This window comes from Nannospalax galili, unplaced genomic scaffold (assembly GCF_000622305.1).
Source record: "Nannospalax galili isolate Female #2095 unplaced genomic scaffold, S.galili_v1.0 scaffold279, whole genome shotgun sequence".
Classification (NCBI taxonomy): Eukaryota; Metazoa; Chordata; class Mammalia; order Rodentia; family Spalacidae; genus Nannospalax; species Nannospalax galili.
The window spans coordinates 2,284,239-2,295,335 of record NW_008343971.1 but is presented as its reverse complement, the minus strand read 5'-3'; the positions used below and the strand labels follow the sequence as shown (position 1 = coordinate 2,295,335).

At 43.3% G+C, this 11,097-nt stretch overlaps 2 pseudogenes; one reads left to right on the top strand and one right to left on the bottom strand.

Moving 5' to 3' along the window:
• Nucleotides 1–207: 207 nt before the first annotated feature.
• On the bottom strand, nt 208–7,699 carry LOC103739815 (annotated as a pseudogene).
• Nucleotides 7,700–8,771: 1,072 nt separating this feature from the next.
• Nucleotides 8,772–10,389, top strand: LOC103739814 (annotated as a pseudogene).
• The last annotated feature ends 708 nt before the right edge of the window (nt 10,390–11,097 follow it).

Genomic DNA, 11,097 nt, shown 5'->3' with positions numbered 1-11,097 from the left:
ACTTTTTAATTAGCTCACCAAGTATCAGGATTCCTTGCGGCTTTTTGTACATACTTAGTTTTGGTTGACTTGACTCTCTCCTCTCCCACAACTCCCCACTAACTCTTTCTACCCCCAGTTGATTATTATTATTTACTCCACATTTTTCTTGCTTTCACTTAAACACAGTTACTAACTGTATTAAGATTTTTACATGACTTGTGCACCTTAAGGAACAGCAATGATCTAAAAGATTAACAAATAAAATGTGGGAGCTGGAGAAATGGCTCAGTGGTTTCGAGTACTTGCTGCTCTTCCAGAAAACCTGGATTTGGTTTTGGCGGTACCCACATGGCAGCTAACAACCATCTATAAATCCAGTTGCAGGGGAACCAATGCCTTCTTCTGGCCTTGGTGGGCACAGCCTGCACATGGTGCGCTAACATATGTGCAGGTAAAACACTCGTATACACACAGTAAAAATAAAAAATAAAAATAGATTTAAAATGTAATTATATTCAAAATGTTCAAAAATCTTGTTTGTGATAGTTATTTTCTTTTTCTTTTCTTTTCTTTTCTTTTCTTTTTGAGACATGGTCTCCCTGTAGCCTCAGCTGGCCTGGAACTATGGTCACTATGTAGACCAGACTAGCCTTGAACCCACAGAGATCTGCCTGCCTCTGCCTCGTGAGTGCTGGGATTAAAGGCATGAGCCACCACGCCCTGTGAAGAAAGTATTGTTAGCTGCACATGGTGGTTTGCATCTGTAATCCCAGCACTTAGACAATGAAGGCAGGTGGATCAGAAGTTCAAGGCCAGCCTTGGCTACCTAGCAAGTTCAAGGTCAGCCTGGGCTACAAGGAGACCCTGTCTCCCATAAAACAAACAAACAAAATGAACAAAAAACACAAAAGGCAAACAAAAACATGTATTATTGGGTCATTAAATTGAATTCAGAAACCAGGCCTGGTAGTGCAGGCTTGTAAATCCAGTGAATCTGGAGACTGAGGCAGGAAAACCATAACTGCAAGTCTGGGCTATAAGAGTGAATTCAAGGCTGACCTGGGCAACTTAGTGAGACCTGTAAAAAGAAGCAGGAGCTGGGGACATAGTGTAGTGGTAGAGCACTTGCCATGCTAATGTAAGGCTCTAGGCTCAACCCCCAGCACTGCAAATAACAACCACGAAGTAATGAAGCTTAGCATACAGTATTTTCCCTCTATGGGGCTGGAGAGAAGGCTCAGTGGCTAAGAGCTCATACTGCTCTTTCAGGGAACCCTAAGTTTGGTTCCTAGCACTGGTATCAGGCAGCTCACAACTGCCTGTAACTCTAGCTTCTTCTTCTTTTCCTCCTCCTCCTCCCTCCCCCACTTTATCCCCAGTGTTGGAGACTGAGTCCAGGGTCTTGCATATGTTAAGAGCGCTACCATTGAACTATATTCTGAGCCCAGTCCAAACTATTTCAAACAGCAAAATCCCCAGCAGAAAGCACCAAATGTGGAAAACAGGGCACTAAATAGATACCAGTCTGAGTTACAGCAAGGCAGAGCGTCACCTTGCTTGACCTCAGCTGGGAATATGCAGTTTGAGTAACTGCAAAATTTTGTCCTAGGCATGCCTTCAAATGGTTGTGAAAGTGCCAAGGATTTTAGCATTCCAAATAGATTTTAGCAAGGATGTTATTTTAAAAATACAAAATTCATAAATACTGAGGATCAATGTATTGTCATTAAAAAATATGAATTCAATTCTGTAAAAAGTAAATTTCATGGGCCGAGGATGTAGCTTGGTGGCTCTTGGCTACTTGGCACAAGGCTTTGGATTTTATTCCCAGCACCACTTCAAAAATTTCTTATGATAAATGTTAAAATATTCTCAGCTAAGATATTAACATTATCTAGTATTGTAAAGCAAAATACAATTATTAATGTGAAGGTGTCAATGAAAATTATTAAAAAAACAAGGCCAGAGAGAGAGAGCCCAGTGGGCAAAGGTGCTTGCCCCTGAGCCTGACAACCTGCGTTCAGTTCCTAGGATCCATATGGTAGAAGGAGAAAACCAATTCCCAAAAGCTGTCTTCTGACCTCCACGTGTGCCCAAATGAATAAATAAATAAATAAACAAACAAACAAATAAATAAAGTCAATAAATAAAACAAAAATCATTCAAAAAATGAAATATTTATTTAACTTAAGTGAATATAAATGTTCATTTAATAACTTTAATTTGATTAAGTATTAATTAATTTTTGCTTTTTCAAGATAAACTTTCACTCTGAAACTCCAGGCTGACTTGGAGCTCACTATGTAGTCAGGCCTGCCTTGAATTTAAGGCAGTTCTCCTGCTTCAAGTTCCTGAGTACTATACTAGGGTTATAGGTGTGAGCCACTAAACCCAGCTTTAGTGAGTAATTTTATAAAATGAAACTCTGAAATCTTAGCATTCCATGGTGGCCAATGTCAGGAATCGCTTTCACTTTGTGTGTTATGTCCAGACTAGACATATATAGATTCAAGAAAATGTGAGCTATTTACTACAGCAAAATATCTCTCAGCTGTCCAATGCATCTGTTGGGAAGACTGTGATAATTCCTAATGGGTGAGTCATTCCTGCAGGCGTGGGAATTCCTGAGCTAATTTCTGGAGCCAAGGATCAGAGGACAGGAAAACACACCAGAAAACCGAGCCTTAGCACTGCCTGGGGTCATTGCGGAAGAAGGGCTGGAGTTTGGAAGTTTTCAGGTATAATCCTGCATCTTTCCAACTCGAGGTGTACCAGTTTGGTGCCACCCCTACAAAGCTCTGCGCTATTGAGGGGCAGTCACTCTTTATTTCCGGGGTACAGAGCAGGGAGGCCTTGCTCCTGAGCTTATGCATGAGGAGGTGTGTCCTCCACAACGCTGGCCCCTCTTGCCTAGGCTGAAGAGCTATCCCTCCAAACAGTGCTGCCTGGGAGCGAATGAAAACCTGTCTGTAACTGTGGGGCCCTCAGTTTCTGTATTCCTGTAGTCTTCCTGACTTCTGTTTAGTTTACATAATTTCCCTGAAATGACCCCTTTCTGTATTCCACGTTTAACCTTGTCTTCAATGAAAGTGCAGCCAGGGCGTGGAAGTACATGCCTTTAATCCTAACACTCCAGAGGTGAAATTCTTTCTGTGAGTTCCAAGTCAGCCTGGTCTACAATAGTGAGTTTCATCACATCCAGGGCAACATAGTGAGACCCTGTCTCAAAACAGAAAATACAATACATCCATTTTCTTTGTAGTTAATTTGCTCCTTTTGGAATTCATAGTCTTTTTCTGACTTTTAGGACAGTGTACTGCCTTTTAGTTTGAAGCTACAGTTGTACTTCCTCTCTGTTTAGTTTTCTTGTTTCTGTGACAAAAATACCTGACAAACACAACTTGGAAGGAAGGAAGGAAGGAAGGAAGGGAAGGAAGGGTTTATTTTGGCTTTAGTTTGAGGGTGTGGTGCATCATGGCAGGGAAGGCATGGCAGTGGGAGTGTCAGGCAGCTGGTCACATTGCACTGGAGTCGGGGGCAGAGAGTGATGGATACTGGTGCTCAGCCCCCTTTCTCCTTTTTATTTAACACAGGATGCCAGACCATGGATGATGCCACCCACATTCAGGGTTGGTCTTCTTCCTCAAGCAAATCACAGACCACCCAGAAGTTTGTCTCCTAGGTGATTCCAAATCCAGGTCAGTTAACAGTTAATATTAACCTTCACAGCCCTTTATTCTCTCAATTAAATCTCATATGAAGACAATTTCTAGTTCACTTGGAAAGGAGTGGTAATTATAATAGACAAGCAGAGTAAATGTTTTCCTTACTGTTACTGCACCTCTAGAAAAGAACACACCCCCATTTTTTTTTTTTTGGCCTTAGACTACTCTTCGTTGTTTCCATGCCACCCCCAGTACCAGCCTCATTCCCTGCCCAGGACCTTAGGGGCTGTCCCCTTACAGGTGCTGGCATCTTGCCAGTGACCTTGTTGGCACAGTCCAGCAGGGCATTGTGAATGTCTTTGGCACAGGCGGTGTGGGTTTTGAGAATAGCCAGGCACTTCAGGTAGACAGGCTATCAGGTTGCATGGCTTCTGGCTTGGTGGCAGTGAGTACCAGCGTTGGAGAGCCTGGCACTGTCACAGCTCTGCAGAAGTCACCAGGGACCAGGCTTGGGCAGAGCTCCAGCTGGCCACAGAATACATAGAACTCCTTCAGAGTCAAAATGCTGTATGGGTCCCTCCCTGCTCTTTTGTGTGCTGTCAATGCTAGTGTTCTGAATTAAGTTCTGGGCTGCAACCTTTATCAAGGTCTGTAGATTCTCCTTAAGCGGCAGGATGGGCATTTTACAACACTGCACAGGAGCAAAGTCCTGCTGCTGCTACTGCAGGAACCCTGTCTGGCTAGGTTCCACCAGCTTTGTCAGAGGTTGGGGCTGCTGCTGTGGACCTAGGCCACTGGTAGAAACCTGACCCGAAGCTCCAGTCTCTGAGACAGCATGCAGCTATCTTCCTGAGTTAGAGTCCCAATCTTCTTTTCTAATGGAAATGTACATGGCACAAAGATCAGGAGTCCTGGCCCAAGGGCTGGACCCAACTTCCATTCCCAGCACCCATGTCAGGCAACTCACAACTGCCTATAAGTCCAGATCCAGGGGATCTGGTGCAGTCTTCTGGCCTTCAAAGGCATCTGCATTCTCATGCACATACCTCCACACAGATACACATGTGTACGTATAATTTAAAATAAAATCTTTAGAAAAAAAGAAACGAAGGAATTAACTATGCTGCTGAGGCAGTTACTGGAATGATTCATCTGAATGCATTTTTTTAGGTACAATTTCAGGGGACCACTTGACCTCTATCCTGTCAAGGAAGCACCTCTGAGACAGGTCAGCAACAGAGGCATCTTCAGCAGTGTCTAGAGGACCTTGTCTCCAGGACAGCCAGGCTAGCAAGCTTTTGGGCCTCCTTGGGGAGGAGTGAGGAAGAAAGAACCCTTAAAGACAAGACATTTCTGTCAGGGAGATTGTGTGAAACCCTAGATCACTTCAAACAGGAAGAGACCCAGCCCCCTTGGTTGGTTCACTCCATCTGCTGGAGTAGGCACTCGGCTCTCCCAGAGACATAAAGCTGCTTTGGAACTGGGGAGATGGTTGCAGTGGGTAATTTTGCATGTGCAAACATGAGGCCTTGAGTTCAGATTCCCCAGAACCCACATAAGAAAGCTGGGTGTGGAGGCTTGCACCTGTAACCTTGATGCTGGGAGAAAGGATGGAGACAGGAAAAGCTCATGGATTTGCTGATCAGCCAATACAGCTGGACTGTTGAGCTTCAGTTCAGTGAGAGACCTTAGTTCAAAAACTATAAGGGGGGTGGGGATGGGGACATAATGGTGAGATAGTTTAGGTGGGAAAGGTGCTGGCTGCCACGGCTGATGACCTGAGTTTGATCTAAGACCCACATTGTAGAAGGGGGGAATTGACTCCAAAAGGTTGTGCATACACACACACACACACACACACACACACACACACACTATTAAAACCTGGGCATGGTAGTATATGCCTTTAATCCTAGCACTGAAAGATAGAGGTAGGCAGGTCTCTGTGAGTTCTAGGCTAGCCTGGTCTACATAGTGAGTACCAGGCCAGCCAGTGCTACATAGACTCCGTCTGAAAAAAAAAAAATCCCCCCAAGAAATAAAATAATATAATGAAAAAGATGTGGAGCAATTGAAGAAGAGACCTGATGCCGACCTCTGACTTCTACATATATGTGCCTGCATGGGTGAGCACATCTCCACACACAATGCAGATGACACAAACACAGACACACACTCAGAAAACTGTTTTCCCCCAAATATGGGTCTGTCAAATTAGATTGCTCCTCAGTCATTTGTAATGTGCTTCTAACCTGTTGGTGTTCTGTAAAGGAGATGCAGTAAGATACTGCCTCAATATGGGAACTCTCTAGATTCCTCATGCCCACTGGCTCCCTTAAGAAGGTGGCTATGGCCTTGGGTTACCAGACAGGTTGAAGGGACAGTATGTTTTTGTTAGTTTTGATTATTTGAAATAGGGTCTCATGTAGCTCTGGCTGGCCTGGAATTTGCTTTATAGACCAGGCTGGCCTCAGACTCACAGAGATCCTCCTGCCTCTGTTTCCCAAGTACTGGCATGTATCACTATGTCCAGCAAGGGGCAGGATATTTATTCAAGAATTTCCCTGGATTAGTTCCCACTGAAAGGGAGGAAGGAAGCAGGATCTGGCAAGAGACATGTCAAGTTGTGATGTCAATGCTTGCTTAATGATGATTTCAGTTCCTTTGACATGCCAGGGGCCATCTCAAGATGGACTGAAATGGCTCTGGGAAAGGTCAAACTCTCTGGGAAAGGCCAAACTCTCCACACTTTTGCACCAGGTCAGTGCTGAAAGGCTGACACTTGGAGTTTGTCTGCTGGTAACTCTTCTGAGAGGCTGGGACAAGTCCTGGACTAGAGATCTGCCTAGTGCTGCCCAGGGTCCATTCCAGGGGCCTTCTGATGAACCTCAAATGACTGGCCTGTGACTGGACAGTCTGTGGCAGCTACTTTAAAGAAAATATGAAGTATAACATATATATGTATATGCGATAAGCATATAGAGGACAGTGTGAAAAATGAGAGAGAGAGAGAGAGAGAGAGAGAGAGAGAGAGAGAGAGAGCACAAGACCAGGACTGGAGATGCAGTTCAGTTAGTAATGCAGGAAGCCCTGGGTTCAGTCCCCAGCACTGTATAAAGGTAGGTGTGGTAATGCATGCCTGTAATCCCAGCACTTGGGAGATGGAGGCAGCAAGTCATTCTCAGGCACATACAGAGTTCTGTAAAACCAAAACTAACCAACTAACCAAAAAAAGTGAGTAACAGGCCAGCCAGGATTATATAGGGGCATCCTCATTCAAAAAGCAAGCCAGCAACCAAACAAAAAGTGTCATAAAATCAAATAAGTCTCTCTCTCTCTCTCTCTCTCTCTCTCTCTCTCCCCCTCTCTTGCTTTTCATTCTCCCCTCTCTCATTCACTCCTCTCCCCATATATGGGTTAACTTGAGAGACTACAGTGACTTTATTGACACTTCGTTTCCGGGAGGTGGTAAGCCATAGCTTTCTTTGAACTGACAGATCTTTCCTCAGAGGGGGCATGTCTCTGCACATTTGGAGAGAAGCTGCCTTTTGGGCTGGAATTCTGGGATATAAGAAAGTTTCACAGGCTCCACAGCCAGAAGGAAATCATAGCCCTCACCCTCCATGACCTGAACAGCTTCTGATTTATAGATGGGAGGGTCCTGGGCCTACAGACACCCTCAGCTAAGGCCATTAAGGCCCTATGAAAATCTACTATTCATGGAACAGACGAAAGGGATGTACCCAAGAAATAGGACTTGGAATGAATCACAAGGAACGAAAAAGGGGAGAAGAAGCCCCACCAGCCGGGTCCTAACTGTATCTGCTGCGAGATGCCAGGGCTGTGTTCAAAAGACTGGTGGGATCTTAGGGGCCAGATGGTCATAGTCAGGCAGCCAACCTGAGACTGGCAGAAGTGATCAGCACACAGCATACCTCAGAAAAGTCCAGCCTGGCCGGCAGCTGCACCACTAGCAAACCAGCCAGGCAGGAGTGGTAATCCCCAGGCTTCCCGCAGCGCTGACAGTCTTCGCTTCCGCATTCCCGAGGCATTCATTACGACCCTGTGTAATGCCGAGACTCATCTACTATTCTCCATGGCCTGAGGCTGCCGCAGTGACCCCGCCCGACTTTTGAACTGGACTTTCTCTGTCTCTCTGTCTCGCTCTCTGTCTCTCCTGCCTCCTCTCCTCTCTCTTCCCTCTTTCTCTGTCTTCTCTCTCTCACTCTCCCTCCCTCATTTCTCTGTTTTTTTCCTGTTTGCATACAGCAGTGTTTCCTTAGGACAGATTCCTACTGTGCAATTTTGTGGTCACAGGGCTTGCACATTTTAAATTTTGTCACCAGCCTTACAAAAAATGTTGTTTTTCCTACTGAATGTTGTCAGGCTTTTATTTTCGATAATTTGAGAGATAAAAAAAAAATACATGTACTGATTTTAATTTGCTTTTAAAAAGTTATCACAGTTCGGCATGGTGGCATATGCCTATAATTCTAGCACTTGGGAGGCTGAGGGAGGATCTTGAACTCGAAGTCAACCTGGTCTACACAGTGAGTTCCAGGCTGGTCTGAACTGCTGAATCAAACCCTGTTTGAGTTTTCTGAGACAGGGTCTTTCCATGTAGCTCTGGCTGGCCTGGAACTCTCTGTGTAGATCAGGCTGACCTCCAACTCACAGATCTACATGCCTCTGCCTCCTAGGTACTGGGATTAAAGGTGTGTGCTACCACACCTGGTAAACCCAGCCTGAATAAAAAAGTTATACATATTAGATAAGGTCTTATGTAGTCTAGTCAAAACTGTCCTCAAACTGGCCACTGTCAGTGCAAAAATACAGTATTTCACCAAAGGAGATAAGAGAAAATTTATTCTGGAACCGATTATGAGTGACCATAGCCCAGGAACATTGATTCAGGTTACCTAAAATTTCATGTTCCAATGTGGAAGCAGTTTCATGAAGTTTTTATAGTAACAGAACAAAGAAAGTCACAAATCAAGGCATTTTTCAAAGACGGTGGAAACATTAAGTAGGTAAGTTAAGCAAAGTGGAGAAAAATCTTAGCTATAGGTTTTAGATGCTGAGACATTTTTAGCCTTGGTAGAAGCTAGAGTTGTTGTCAAGTTAATGCACTCCAAACTGTTTTTGTTTGTTAGTTACAGGAAGCTAGATCAGACACAGAGGTGAGCAAGTATGGGCTAATTAGGGAGCTAAAAATAGCCCAAGATACCTGGGCATGGTGGTGCATACCTTTAGTCCCAGCACTTTGGAAGCAGACTGTGAGTCTGTGAGATCAAGGCCAGCCTGGTCTACATAGTGAGTTCCAGGCTAGCTGGGGCTACAGGCAGACCCTGTCTCAAGAAAAAAGAAAAAAATAGCCCAATTAATTGATAATTAATAAAAGGCAAAAGATTTATATGATCTAAAGAAAAACCAGAGTATAGATACATTGTTATTAGGCTCTAGACCTGCAATATTCCAAATTCTATAATCACTGAAGTTCTAATCAGCCTTGCAGAAGGTTCCATTTAAATATGTAGTTTCTTTTTGGGTAGTTTCATTTATACGTCTCCCTTTTGGCCAAGCATCACATTTTGTGCATGCAAGGGGCCACACATTATTTACTAAATAGCATAATGTAATGTCCCTTGTAGCTAGGAAATCTCCTTCCTAGGATTAGTTTTGATGAGGCTGAATGGTAGGCAGGACAACCGTCTTTAGGAGAGAGGAACAGCTGGTAAAGTCATTAAGGAAGAAGCTCTTGGGTCATATCAAAACTATTAGCCGTCATGGTCCAGATTTGACATTTTTTCCGCTCTGATCCTCTGTATCTGACATACTATTTACATGTGATATATATTAAGAGTAATATACCAGGGGACTAAATAAATGGCTCAGCAGTTAAGCCATTTATTTAGTCCCTTGGTATATTGCTGCTCTTATAGAGGACCCAGGCTTGGTTCCCAGCACTCTCATGGAGGCTAACAACCTTCTGCAACTCTAGTTCTAGGGGATCTGATGCCCTCTTCTGGCCTCTACAGAAATTACATTCATGTGGTGCACTTACATACACACAGGCAAAATACTCATGCACATAAAACAAACAAACAAACAAACAAACAAACAAACAAACAAACAAACAAACTGTTTTTGTCTTTTTGAGACAGGGTCTCCCTGTAGTCCCAGATGGCCTGGAACTTGCTATATAGATGAGGCTGACCTTGAACTCTGCCAGCCTCTGCCTCCCAAGTGCTGGGATTAAAGGCATGTGCCACCACTCCTAGGCAAATAATTTTGTTTTTTAAAAAAGAGTAGAGCAGCTTAAAAGGCTGTCCAGAGAGCAGGCTGAAGATGAACTCAAAGGACTTGGATCACAGATAAAAGACAATATTCTAGTTACCGAACTTTCAGCCTTTTGAAAGTCATGATCTTCAGAAAGGGTTTTCTTGTGTGATAAATGAACTTTTTCCCAGTTGTCTTGAATTAACAGAAAAGAATTTTCAGCTCAATGAAGATAAACTGAATTTTTCCACATCGAGGAACATCTAGGGTCTGTTTGCTCCACTAAAATCACAAATGGAATTTAAGGCAGTGCAGTAGATTCAATGTCATTTTCCATTTCGTTCAAGCTCAAACCTGTCACTGTATATTTCAATGATGAAACCATTGGTTTTAAGGATACATCACAAAATGAACTAATGGGCAAACCACACTTTTGGTAGAATGCAAACTCGGTTTACTGTGATACAGTGTGCTGTTCACAGATCACAAGAGTGCGTCTTGTAGTTGTCTTTGTTATAGTCTGATGTATGTAACATTAAAGTGCTGACATATGAGCTTCAGAAAAAAAGAGTAAAGTACCAAAATTAAAATGATCAAGAATACTGACTGGTCCCACATTCTGAAGATAACAGATAAAGGAAATAAGCATTTTAAGCAACCGAAATTTACACATTAAAAAAACAAACAAAAAACCTAGAGCTGGAGAGATGGCTCAGGGGTTAAGAACTCTGGTTGTTCTTGCAGAAGACCTGGGTTCGAATCCCAGCACCCACATGGCAGCTAACAAGTGTCCACTTACCTACATGCAGGCAATACATGCATACACATAAAATAATAAATAAAATATTTAAAAAAATTATTTAAAAAAACTGAGATTGACTATATGTTTCCCCCTGTAATTACAGTTATTTATACAGTTATTTATACTGTTCCAGCTGGCCTGGAACTCACTATATAGACCAGGCTGGCCTTGAACTCATAAGATTTGCCTGCCTCTGCCTCCCAAGTGCTGGGACTGAAGGGGTGTGCCACCATGCCCAGCTCAAATTGATTATGTTTTAATTTTGGTTTTTCTTTTGGTAAGCTTGATTTTATTGCATTAACCTCATGTGGAGTTCTAACTCTAGGAAAGATTGATCTTCAGTATTTAACTTTAATCATAACTCTTCTC